This window comes from Typopeltis vanoorti, chromosome 16 (assembly GCF_054136105.1).
Source record: "Typopeltis vanoorti isolate ZY-2024b chromosome 16, IOZ_Tvanoo_1.0, whole genome shotgun sequence".
Classification (NCBI taxonomy): domain Eukaryota; kingdom Metazoa; phylum Arthropoda; class Arachnida; order Uropygi; family Thelyphonidae; genus Typopeltis; species Typopeltis vanoorti.
Genome location: NC_143564.1, coordinates 60,343,396 through 60,357,515, shown reverse-complemented (window position 1 = coordinate 60,357,515; position 14,120 = coordinate 60,343,396). Strand labels below are relative to the sequence as shown.

Below are 14,120 nucleotides of genomic sequence, written 5' to 3'. Positions count from 1 at the left end.
TCTAACTTTTGGAGACTGAGTGGGCAGTTCAATCTCCACTGGTACCAATCAGAGATAGATGGCCCAAGTCTATCACTAATTAAGCGGTACACAATGAAGAGAGACGGCTCAAATGTGCCGCCATCTCGTGGTCCCTATCCCTAACACAATATATTTTATGTCTGAAATAATGTGGATTCTACGGTCGATTTTCTTGAGTTTACGGGACGAAAAACCCGAGTTTCCGGGAGGAAAAACCCGCTTGCCCGTGCCAGAGATCGACTAACACACACACACACACACACACACACACACACACACACACACACACACACACACACACACACACACACATATATATATATGCACACACAAACAGAATTATACATGTTATTGCTAACTTCTTATTTTTATGTCACGTATATTGTTAAAATAGGAATTGTTATTAATTTTAAGTTTTGTTTTTATTATTTTTAAATCATACATGATTTTTCCCTATTCCTGCATAGATTGCATTGTTGCAGTCAGGCGTTAGATGGTTGTGATTTGTTTCTTGCTGAAGACTCGAGGAAAAGATTTTGGTTTTAGTGGATATGCTTTCTGACGTAGTATTCAGGATTATAGTACTCAAAATAACTTCGTATCGGGCATTTCCGAGGAAATTCTGGAAAAGCGCAGCAATTGAGAGTGCTTGATTAAGTTGAAAATAAAGATGTACACGAGTTATGCATGACTAATAGAACAGGTAGGGTAATGTATATTATTATTATTAGACACCTCCAGTGAGTCCAAAGACTCATCGAGGGAGAGTTTGCCGACAGCATCTAACGATTGGATCCCTTCTAACTACTAACCGCGCTCAAACTTACTTAACTGAGCCATTAGTAGCAGAGGTTCTACCCAGTGGCGCACCCAGAGGGGGGGAAGGGGCCCGGGTACCCCCCAAAGAAAAGGAAAAAACACTAGAAAAATTTCCAAAAATCTTTTCCTAATTCAAATTCATTTTTTTTTTATTTATGTTGTGTGCTACTTATGAATTAGCGATCACCGCAGATGCTCAGTTATAGGTCATGCGATATGTAGTGTGTATTCGCAAAACGTCTACTCAACTCGGTCCCCCCCAAAGGTTAAATCCTGAGCGCTCAGCCCCCTCCAAGATTAAATCCTGAGCGCTCAGCCCCCTCCAAGATTAAATCCTGAGTGCGCCACTGGCTTCTACCAATCGACCAACCTTTGCATTAATATTGAATTTAGCCGTGCCCTTTCAGACATTTACCTGAAGCTTAAGTTTCTTCCCTTCTATATAAATACACCACATGCAAATTCTGTATGAAGAATGCTGTTGTTTGCAACCAAAACACCAAGCATTTGCGCGCATGTATGTGTGGGAACGAGAGGAGTGTTTACCCACGTGTGAACGAGTAGTAAATACTGTCCTGGAAGGCATGTAAGTTAAGATTGTGCGTATGAGTGTAAGTATGATAAAGACATGATTGTTTGGAAGAGAAGAGAATCTGGAATGTGATGTTTTGAAATGCTATGATTTGGGGATTGCAAAAGAATGTTAGAGGAGTGTTTGTGTGCGAATGTCAATTTGACAATGAAGATATGTCAGAACGTGGATGAGTTGATAGCAGTTCGTCTATACGAATGATAACAGGATGTGAATTGGGTAGCCAAAGATTTGAGAGGGCAGTGTTTGAAATTATGCACTAGGAGACATTGTGAGAGTTGAAACAAACCGCAATAATGAGTGGTACCATTAACAATAAGAAGAAAAAAAACGTATTAACATTGGATTTGTAGACCTCAGTAAGAGACTGTACTAAAAGACAATAGCGGGAAGTATGAGTGAATAGGAAGAAAAACTCTCTCTAAATTAAAGATGCCAAGAAAACAAAGCAAACATAGTTTGTATGTTATGTATTTTCACAACTGGGCTATGAGGTTAATGATTTCACATCAATTGCCTTAGTATCCAGAGTATTTTAATAATAAGGTTACCTTTTCACTACTTCTATATGGGAAATATAGAAATATATATATATAGCTTCTGCATTATTTCAACCTTGGCATCTCGTCTGGGTCTGGCCCACACTGATGAGACTTCAATAAAGATCAAAACTGGTCTGGGTAGTGGCTGTTCCCATAATGCATAGCATTGTACATGTCTGAAAGGGAGTGTGTGCTTTGCATTATGAGATATTAAGGCAATTGATGTGAGCCTCTGTGTACAAGTAGCCCAGTTGAGAAAGCTACTTCGCACACAAACTTTATTGGTTTACATTCGGGTAAAGGATTAAACTAAGAATATAATTTCTTGGTATCTTTAATTTATACAATAACCGAGTGAAAAAGCTTTTTCTATAATTTGGAATTAAATTGTGAAGATTGTTGAATATCTGTGATGTGCTTTAACTGATTTAGAGAAGTAATAATAGATTTAGTTTAATCCTTTATCCCAGTGAGAGCAAACAAAGTTTGCGCCTGAAAATATCTTCAGGACTAAATATAGTGTTGTACTATCTTATCCAGTAAGTAGTGCAACACCAAGGTAACTCGTGGCAAAGGTGGAGCAAGCTACCAGGCACTTCTAACCCAGTATCTCCCATAATGCAAAACACATTTCCTATGTGGATATGTATACTGTTATGCATTAAAGGGATTGGCCATCTACCCAGACTAGTTTCGACCTTTATTGAGGTCTCTTCAGTGGGAGCCAGGCCCAGAGCTGAAGAGACCTCAATAAAGGTCGAAACTAGTCTGGGTAGATGGCCAATCCCTTTAATGCATAACAGTATACATATCCACATAGGAAATGTGTTTTGCATTATGGGAGATACTGGGTTAGAAGTGCCTGGTAGCTTGCTCCACCTTTGCCACGAGTTGCCTTGGTGTTGCACTACTTACTGGATAAGATAGTACAACACTATATTTAGTCCTGAAGATATTTTCAGGCGCAAACTTTGTTTGCTCTCACTGGGATAAAGGATTAAACTAAATCTATTATAGTCTAACCTAGTGATAAATAAATTTTCAACTGATTTAGGGAAGAGTAAGGAATTGCCAACATCAGTTCCTGATTGAACAGTTTGGAGCTAACTTTGTTTGTAAAATTAACTGAGATCTTGCCTTAGTAATTTACTCAGATTTTAACAATTTAGTGAAAGTTGAGTTGGATAATGAAATTACTACATTATTATATTACTAGATTTTGCAAATACTTTGATAAATTACTGCTTGGAATTTTGTTAAGCAAATTGGAGCAGATAAAGATGAATATGAAGTTTATGACACCAATAAGAAATTAGCTGATGAACAGACATCGAAGAATAGTATATGATGGGGTTGAATAAAGAAGACAGGTTATCATTGACATGTCACAAAGTTCTTTACTTGGACAGGGATTTGATAATTTTTATATTATGGATGAAGACATATCAGGGAGAGTGGATGTTGGAAGTAGTAGTACATATAAGGGGATGATCAGCATAGAAATAGAATTGATCAGGATGCAAGTGGGGTAGTTGAGACTGAGCAAATATAGGTGGTAAGCTATAATAAAGGTGATTGGGCAAGGGCAGGTGTGGTGGAAAATTACAGCCAAGTGACTTGGGTAGGTTATAGACCTTAAAGTGAACTGCTTTGTTTATTTACAAATGCCAGGAGCATCAGAAATAAGGGAGATAAAATTTTTTCATAGATTGAGTTTCTTCACCTTAAAATCATTGGAATAAATGAAACATGGTTGACTGAAGATGATATCCTAATGGGAATAGAAATGGAAGGGTATAGTGCTTTTTTGTAAGGGCTCTTCATGATAGCAGAGGAATTACGTCCACATAAGGTACACATGAAAGAGAGAAATACTCGCAATGGTTTTGAGGTAGTGTGGTATGAGGAGGAGGAGGAGATTGACAGGAATAGATATTTAATTGCATATTCTTTTAGACCAGGGAATGTGGAGGATGGGGATGAAGAAATGTATAAGCAACTTGGGTTAGAGAACATGGGAAGGGCGATTATTATGGTTGTTTTTAATTATGGTGGAATAGACTGAAATGAAGAGAGCATTTGGGAATGAGGAAAATGAATTTTTCAAGTTCTTGAGAGACATCTAGCTCAGGCAGTGTGTAAAGGAGGGTATGCGAGGACCAAAAGTTCTAGATCTGATCATTTCATCAGTAATAATTTGTGAGTGGGGTTTTGTACTTTCTTTCAGGTGATAAGAGTGATCAAGAAGTGATCACTTTTTATGTTGCTGCTACCCATGAAAGGTTGTTTTCAAACCTGTAGTACATTTTGTACTGTGAATGGGCTAGGGATTTTTTCCTCCTGTTTTTTTTATTTATTAATTATATATATATATATATATTTGTATTTTTCATTTATGTTATTTTATTTTTTTACATAATCTGGAAATGCTGCTCTAGAGACCAAACCTGGGACTTTTTCAAGGCACTTCAGTCCCCCAATAAGCAGGGAAGTGGTCTTACACTGGGTGATGAAATTCATCTTCCACCTAAAGACAATCACAAACATCGATACCCACGACTGGATTCGAACCTGCAGCATGTTGGTTGGAGAGTAGGTATGCTAACCACTTGGCCTACCAGGCTGCCATGGCTTGTGGCTAGCTATATGAAGTGACAAAAGGATATATGTGGAAGTACAAGTGATTATGACAAGCTTAGGAGATAGCTTGAAGTTACAGCATGGAATGAGGAGTTGAACAGTAAGGAAATAAATGCTGCTTGGGAACTGACAAAGAAATACATAACAGCATCAATGTGGGAATGTATTCCAAAGACCAAAAGGCTGAATAAGGTGAGTATTAAATGGATTAATGAGGGGATTAAGCACGAAATCTGGAAGAAGAAAAAGACACTTTGGCAGCAGTACAAGATGAATAATGGTAATAATAATTCTTGCATGATGAGTAAAAAAAGTAGGCCAGGAAAGTGACTCAGTTTGCAAAAATTTGGTAATGACAATAGAAATGCAGTACGAGCAAAAATTAGGAAATCAGGCCAAGAACCCTAAAATCCTCGTGAGTCTTTTTGAAAGGGACTTAGCAAGTAGAAAGAAGCATGATTATGGTAAGACGAAGTAGAAAGAGGAATGATTATTGTAAGATGATATTAATGGATGAACGTAGGACATTGGTAACTGATGCAGAGGACATAGTTGAGATATTCAGTGAGCATTTTACTTCAAAACCAGAAGCTCAGTTGTAGAGAATGAAATGAGAGAAGACTTAATTGTGAGCAAGCAAGAGATATATAAGGAGATAAGATTGATGTGATTAGGGCAATAGGACTTAATGACATATCACCAGGTGTCTTAAAGGAATGTTCCAAGAAAATAGCATCAGCCTTGGCCTATCAGTATAACATTGGTCTGACAATAGTACAAGTTCCAAAGCAGTGGAAAGGAAGCAAAATTGATCCACTCTACAAAGGTGGTGATAATGCTTAGGAATAAATTATAGGCCAGTCTGTATATATGGAGTTGTAGTTAAGGTATTGGAAAGGTTGGTGACAGATAGTATACAAAAGTGCATTGATAACAGTGATATTCTATGTGCTTGTCAGCAGTGGTTTGAGGGAGGGTTTGTTTTACTGACCTCCCTTTAGTTTAGTGACAAACTTGTGTTGTGGCAACTTATCAAGAGCCTTTGCAAAAATCTATATCACTGTGTATGCATCTCCTTTGTCCAATACATTCGTCACCTTGTTGTAGATGGAATTGGATGATAGACTAATGAGTTGGATAGGCAAATTGCTCTCAGATAAGTATCAGCAAGTTGTGTATAGGATGGCACTATCTCATAATAGGAAAGTCACTAGTAGCATGTCACAGAGGGCTCTATTGGAATTATTATTATTTAAATTGTATACTAATGATATTGGAATAAGTTTTAAGTGGTGGTATGGAAATATTTGCAGATGATGCAAAACTGGAGAGAGAGAGAGAGAGAGAGAGAGAGAGAGAGAGGGATGATGAATCAAGCAGAAGATGTGGCCTTACAGGGGAACTTGAATGGATTATTTGTGGGTAACAGTGTTCAGAACCTTACACTCTGCAGTTCACTGCTGCAGAGTGTAAGGTTCTGAAATTTGGTAGGGAACGATGACATGCAAAGTATGTACTTGGTGAGGAAATGAGTATACAAGAGACCTTCGAGTGGTGAAGGACAGTGATCTGAAGTTCACCACTCCAGTGTCTCTTGTATACTCAGTTCACATTGCACAAGTTTTGAAGTCATCACATGTGATAATGGCAGTGATTCACAGAACCATAACATTGCAGAAATAGAGGTTCTGGTTTCAATTGCACAAGGCCTTGATCAGGACTCATATAGATTATTGTGCACATTGGTTCCCTGGTTTTTGTGGTGATGAGGATATATATTGGGAAGGGTCCAGAAAAGACTAGGCTGGTAACTAGTCTTTGGGATGCAGGATATGAGGACAGGTCAATGGAATGCAGTTTCCAAAGCCTTGTGGATATCAGGAAGAGAATAACAGGAAGATTGAGATATTTAAGTTGATAAAGGATTGTTGCTGGGTTAATGTGAAAAAAATGTTTCATAGCATGGGAGAAGGAGGGGGGTAGAATAAGGGGAAATATAGTTCGACCACAGATGCACGACCCCCCTCAACACTTCTGCTCATGGTAGAAGGAGAATCCATTCTCCGATAATAGGGTAATCAATCCATCTTGTGGGACAAGTTTGTTTATTATTACACATCAGAAAATTAGCTTTTCTGTTATGAACATTTTAGTTTTTAAAGTGATAACTATTTTACTTGTATAACAGTTGGAAAATTTTACTTATAAAGCATGTGATTTCACGTGTTGGTGATGAATACGTACATTGCCTTATTCCTTTCTTCCCTTCAACACGATTTGACTCTTCTTGGCACTGTGCCAGCTAAACTTCTCTCTCAACTGTGGGCAGAATATATGTGGAAGCTGTACAAGGATGGGTGTGAGCAGGGGCATAAAGTACATGGAAAGTGGAATGCATTGCCTGACATCATGGTGAATTCAGATACATTGAATGAGTTTTTAAAGCAGTTTGATGGGCTTTGTGTATAACAGTGTTTGTCTCCCATGATGAGTCTTTTGACTCCGTGGGGGTTCTAGTGTTAATAATAATAATTAATGCTATAGGGAATGATTTATAATAAAATATCCAATTATTTGCTGAGTGTGCTAAAACTAGGAAGTCAATAAATAATAAAGGAGATATAGAAATTTTGCAGGATTATTTAAGTAGACTTGATGGTATTGACAAAGAATAATGGTTGCCAGTTTGTTGTGGTAGAGTGTAAGTTGGGATGCAAATAATATAAGCAGTATTATATATAGATGGAACTAGACAGCTGGAAATTTGACAGGAAAGAAGAGGAGGAAACAAGAATATGAGAGCAGACTGGTAGAACTTGTGAAGAAAAATCCCAATGAATTTTTTCTCAGTATGAGGATGAATGATGGTGGATGGAGAAAGTGATTGGGTGATTATGTAATTGATATGATAGAACTGTTTAATGATCATTTTAATCAAGGTATTTCATTCGGTATTTTTATTTCTAGAAGAGGGTGATGAGTTAAGGCTAATTAATATTAATCTCGTTTAATGAAATTCTTTCACCTAGGACAAAGAATATGTATTTCTTCAGTAGTAGTTAAGGTTTTGGGGAAAAAAAAAAATGGATTATGGCTTATATCTAAGAATTAGGTTGAGGGTATATCAGAAATATACAGTGATCTTTCTGGATTTGCTAAAGCGGGTGACATTGCCACATGACAAGTTGATATTTAAATTGCAGTGTATCATTTTAGATAATTGGTTAATGGGTATTGGATTAACAATTAGCTGTCTGATAGATACAAGAAAGAGAGAGATATATGTGAGGAGCATTATCCAGTAAGAAGAAAATAACAAATGGGATTCCACAATAACTTAGTTCTAGGAAAGTTGGCCATTGCTGTTTACTTTTTATGTTGATGATATTGTGGATGGATGAGGAATGATATAAGTTGTGTGCAGAAGAGTAGTTTTGATGTAGTGGCTCTTTAGGATGATTGAATATGTTAGATATTTGTGAGAATGAGTGGGGATGTCAGTTTCATATTCCATTTGTAAAATATTTAAGTTTGGGATTCATAGATAGAAGGAAGTGCATTCTGTTTGTAGAATACCAGAGGAGGCATGAGATCTTGAGTGTGATGGTTGTTAGGGAGTTGAAGTTCAGGAGATGCATAGGTGGTGATTGTTACAGTGGCAAGAACATTAATATGCAGAGATAAGATTGGTTGTTATTTATCTGATCACATCAAGACTACTGTGAAAATCTGGTCACATGGAATTAGCACATGAAGAAACTTAGGAGCGGGTATAATGTCTGATCAGAAAGATAATATTGGTACTTTGGAATGACAGTTGTGACAGCAGCTGAAGAAAGTGTAATCTATAGAGTTTAGGAGACAGGAGGAAAAGTGGTATGATTAACACATTGAAAAGTGCTTGCCAAATAGATTCTGGAGAAATTTTTCAAAAGAGAGCACAATATGGAGTGGAGCATTCTTGAGAGTTGTATAAAAAAACTTTTTTATCCCGACGTTTCGATCTTCACATCAAGATCATCATCTGGAGCGTACATAAATACACAGGACAAGCTGAGTTACATAATTAACTGTAAGCTAGAGAAACAATGATTTGATCACATGTTATTCTACTGGCATGACCTCTGGTGAAAAAAAAATATAAAATAATAAAAAAAAATAATAATAAAATAAAATAAAAAAAAAATAATAATAAAATAAAATAAAAAAAAAATTTTTACATCAAGCTAAATTCTATTTTTACAATGACAGGAATGAACATTCTTTTAGATGGTTTTCTTTCAGAAACAATTGATGTCCTATTTTTAGTATTACAATTCTTATTTTTGATTTACACTACTGGATTTTCTACAGTCCTGTTTATAATTGTTCTTGGTGAGGAAGGTCGAATATATACCTTCCATATGTTTGGGATTTTTAAACTATCATTGTTGTTCAGATTGGGGTGGTTGCTGATAATCTCACAGGCTTCCTTGAATTTCTGTTCATACCATGTTCTAGTGTGATGTAGACAGCTAGTGGTTTTCCAGTCAATTCTGTGTAAGGTATTCAGGGCACGGTTGTAAATATAATTATTATATTTAATGTGTTGTTTATGTTCTTTTTGTCTAATAGGAATAATGCGTCCTGTTTCTCCTATATATGGTATGTTGCAAGTACAGTAAATCCGGTATACTCCAGGGTGAGCTAGTGGAGGGAGTGGGTCTTTGGATGAGTTGAGTAAGCTTTTTAATTTTGCAGGAGGTTTAAAGGAGGCTTTGAGGTTGTACTTTTGTAGTACTCTGTTTATTTTGTCTGATATTCCTTTAATGTAGGGAATGGTTATAGTTTTACTGTAGTCTGGTTTGTCTATTTTTTTTCCACCAGAGGTCACGCCAGTAGAATAACATGTGATCAAATCATTGTTTCTCTAGCTTACAGTTAATGATGTAACTCAGCTTGTCCTGTATATTTATGTATGCTCCAGATGATGATCTTGATGTGAAGATCAAAACGTCGGGATAATAAAAAAAGTTTTTTTAACACGGTTGTAAATTCCATAAAATTTTTAAAATGAATGCTGATCACCGTGTAACCCTAAAAGAAAGGAGAGTTGTATAAGGGAGGGAAGTAAGTTTTTGTATGGAGAGTGGTGGGCACATGGCATGCATTGCTTTAGAAGTTTTTTATATATAGTAAAACCTATGCGGTATCCATAATTATAGAATGACACGTATACCACAGTAAATGACTTTATTATGTAAATATTTCATCTTATGTATCATAAGACACCATCAGTACAATTATCGAACAACAATAGGAATTGAATACATAAACAGTAGTGCATGATTAAATTGGAATCCCTCTATGTATACGGTTGCATGTTCCTGGATTAAAACTTCTGGGTTGCAATGAGTTGATATTTTTTTATAATTTTTGCAAAATGTTCAGAGATGTCTTTAATATATGTTATAAGAGCCCTGTGGGTTTCTTCTGATCTGGGTTGATTTGTAAGAGAGTGGTAAATTATGTTTTGGGTTGTTGTTGGATTACATCCATTTAGTAAGGCTATTTCTTTGATAATTTCCAATTCTTGTTTTCTACTTTTGAGAGAAATTTTTGCCATGCAATTATGAATTATCTACATGTCAACACAAGAAAAGTATTATTTAATATACTGCCAGATATTTCAGTTTGAAACTAACAAACTATCATCAGTGGCTTAACAGTAAACAGTTTTTTACTATGTAGAATACAAAGAATTGATTATTCAAAATTAGAACGAGCTGCATGATGTTAAATCACTAATCATGATATCATTTCACCGAAGAAAGATAAACATTCTTGTGCAGAATAAACTACATGTATAAATTTACAATAATATACAAAAAACTTAATTTATAATATCATACTAAAGATATCATTAGACACGTGTAGTATCTAGATGGTCTTTAAAAAAAAAAAAGAAAAGAATTTGTTATCCGAATCAAACTTTCCTACATTTTTGACAAGGAAAAGCAGTCATTCCTATTCAAGTTAGGGCAGTGGAGTAGGCCTTAGCACTCTTTTTAAATAGCCATTTGAATTTATATCGACATCTGTGTAGAAGGCATGTTTTAGACCAGAGAATGTTGTGGTTTGTCTCTGTTCCACGTTGCACCAATCCAGACTTAACGGATTTGTTGTGAAGAATATGAGATTGAAGTTTGTGTATTCTTTTTTCTATAGAACGTCTGGTTTGTCCAAAGTAAGAAAGATGGCAGTCACATGGAACTTGGTATACACCAGGAAGAGACATAGTTGAGTGTTTATCTTTAGATGAGGGGAAATAACTAGATAGTTTATTAATAGGAATATAAGTTGAGAGAGTTTATTTTTCACTTGGTTAGACTATAATAAGTTTAGTTTAATCCTTTATCCAAGTGTGAGCAAACAAAGTTTGTCCCTGAAAGTATCTTCAGGACTGGGGTAAGGTAGTGCAACACCAGGCAACTCGTTGCAAAGGTGGAGAAAGATCTCATCACTCCTATCTCAGTATCTCCCATAATGCAAAGCACATCTCCTTGCAGATATGTGTAATGCTATGCATTAAGGCAAGGGCCACTACCCATACCGGTTTCGACCTTTATTGAGGTCTCGTCAGTGGGAGTCAGGCCCAGTAGTGGAGATACAAAGGCAGAAGCAATGAGAGGTCATCCTAACCTATAGGAGTTGCCAAAGGGTGTGCAACCTTATTATTAAATTACTCCGGATTCAGAGAAAGATGTTGAGAGTTTATTTTTCACTTGGTTAGACTATAATAAGTTTAGTTTAATCCTTTATCCAAGTGTGAGTAAACAAAGTTTGTGCCTGAAAGTATCTTCAGGACTGGGGTAAGGTAGTGCAACACCAGGCAACTCGTTGCAAAGGTGGAGAAAGCTAGGTTGGATAGGTTAGGATGACCTCTCATTGCTTCTGCCTTTATATCTCCACTACTGTGCCTGGCTCCCACAGACGAGACCTCAATATAGGTCGAAACCGGTATGGGTAGTGACCCATGCCTTAATGCATAGCATTACACATATCCGCAAGGAGATGTGCTTTGCATTATGGGAGATACTGAGATAGGAGTGATGAGAGCTTTCTCCACCTTTGCAACGAGTTGCCTGGTGTTGCACTACCTTACCCAGTCCTGAAGATACTTTCAGGTGCAAACTTTGTTTGCTCACACTTGGATAAAGGATTAAACTAAACTTATTAAAGGAATATAAGTAGCTGTTAGATAATATATCTTCAAAATTCTTGAAATTGGTTCTGAAATTCTGGAGAAATATGGGCATGGAACTCGACATATTGATTCGTTGTTCTGTTGGTTTGGCTTGTAGGAGTCAAACAGATGTTGTGTAGTCCTTTCGTAAAAGCCATTTAATTTCATGTATTGTTTGATAGTAGAAAGTTCTTTCTGTTAATGATAGGAGGAAGTTGAACAATTAATTCTAGCTCGTTGAATTAAACATTTTATGATTTCTGTCTTTTGAGAAGGATGATGTGCGGATTGAGAATGTAACGTCTAGTAAAAGTGATTTTTCTGTAAACCGATGTTGTTAAATTACCGTGAGTGGTAAGTACTAGTATATCTTGCCCCCCTCCCCCTCTCTCTCTCTCTCACACACACACACACACACACATACAGTGACAAAAGTACGAGAAACGTTTGTCACTGTGTTTTAGGATTAAAAATCTAAAGATTGAAACCAGTGTGGGTACTGACCCTTTCAATAATGCATATTTGTATACATGTCTGAAGTGACTTGTGCTTTGCATTATGGAATACTAAGGCAGTTGATGCAATTTATAGTGTGTGGAAGTACAGTGTGTGATGCGTGCTAGAGATCAGAAGAAAGAGATGAAGAGAAAAATCAGAAGAGTGGTACTTAAGAGACAGCAGTGCTTGGCAGTGGAAACAGTAGTAGTGTGAGAGGGAAAGAGAGAACGGGAAAATGGGGGGGGAGCTTGGGTGGGCAGAGAGACATGGTATAGAGAGAGAGTGAATGTTGAAAGTGGCAGTGAATGTGTGTATGAAGATGGAGTATATTGCAATGTGGGTGGAGACTGAGCAGGTATATGTGTGTGGTAAGTGGTGATAAAGGTGATTTAGCAGAGATTTAGTGTGATTTAGGTGATTTAGTGTGAGAGGGGAAGAGAGAACAGGAAAATGGGGGGGGGGAGCTTGGGTGGGCAGGGAGACATGGTATAGAGAGAGAGTGAATGTTGAAAGTGGCAGTGAATGTGTGTATGAAGATGGAGTATATTGCAATGTGGGTGGAGACTGAGCAGGTATATGTGTGTGGTAAGTGGTGATAAAGGTGATTTAGCAGGTGTAGTGGAGAAATCACAACCAACATATGGCTTGGATAGGACTGGGTATAGACCTAAAAATGAACTATTGTGTTTGTTTACAAATGCCAGAAGTATTAGAAATAAAGGGGATGAAATGGTTTCAGTGATTGAGTATTTATTCACCCCCAAATCATTGGAATAAGTGAAACATGGTTTAATGAAGATGCTATCATAACAGGAATAGAAATGGAAGGGTACATTATTTTTCGTGAGGATAGAAAGGGCAGGAAGGGAGGAGGAGGAGTGCTGCATGATAGCAGGGGTATTAAGTCCACATAAGGTAGACATGAAAGGGGGAAATAGTGACAATGGTTATGAGGCAGTGTGGTGTAATGTGGAGGTTGAGAGGAAGACATATTTAGTTGGAAGGCCTGGGAATGTGGAAAGTGGTGATGAAGAAATGTATAAACAACATGGATTAGTGAACAAAGGAAGGATAATTATTATGGGTGATTTTAATCATGACAGTATAGATTGGAATGAAGAGATAGCATTTGGGAATAAGAAAATTGAATTTCTCGAGTTCTTGAGAGATAACTATCTCGGGCAGCATGTAAAGAAAGGCACGCGAGGATCAAGAGTTCTAGATCTTGTCATTTTATCAGAGGATGTATTGTTAGAGAGTTTTCGTATTTTCCTCCAGTTGGTGAAAGTGATCATGAAGTAATCACCTGTGTTGTGGCTAGTCATATGCAGGCCTTTGTGAGGAAAGGATATATGTGGAATTATAAGGCTGGTGATTATGACAAGCTTAGGAGACAACTTCAAGCTATAACATGGAACGAGGAGTTGAGCGGTAAGGAAATAAGTGCTGCATGGGAACTTACAAAGAAATACATAACAGCATCAATGTACAAATGTATCCCAAAGGCCAAAAGGCTGAATAAGGTAGGTGTAAAATCGATGAATGTGGAGCTTAAGCATGAAATCTGGGAAAAGAAAGTACTTTGGAAGAAGTAAAATATAAATAACGGTAATCAGTCACATGTAGAATATAAAGAACAAGCCAGGAGAGTGACTCAGTTAGTAAGGAAAACAAAAGTAGAGTATGAGCAGAAATTGGCAAATCAGGCTAAGGAAAAACCCTAGAGAGTTTTTTAGATGTGTGGCAAGTAGCTGGAACGTTGGCAAAAATGTTTACCGAGCGT

General features: G+C 37.0%; 1 protein-coding gene across 1 annotated transcript in view; it reads left to right on the top strand.

Annotated features, from left to right (window-relative positions):
* Positions 1-528: 528 nt before the first annotated feature.
* Positions 529-14,120, top strand: part of LOC150098056 (uncharacterized) — a 114,659-nt gene continuing 101,067 nt past the window's right edge. The window contains exon 1 of the mRNA XM_090406350.1: positions 529-724. The gene's annotated coding sequence lies outside the window, so the exon portion shown is untranslated. The remainder of the gene's footprint in view (positions 725-14,120) is intronic.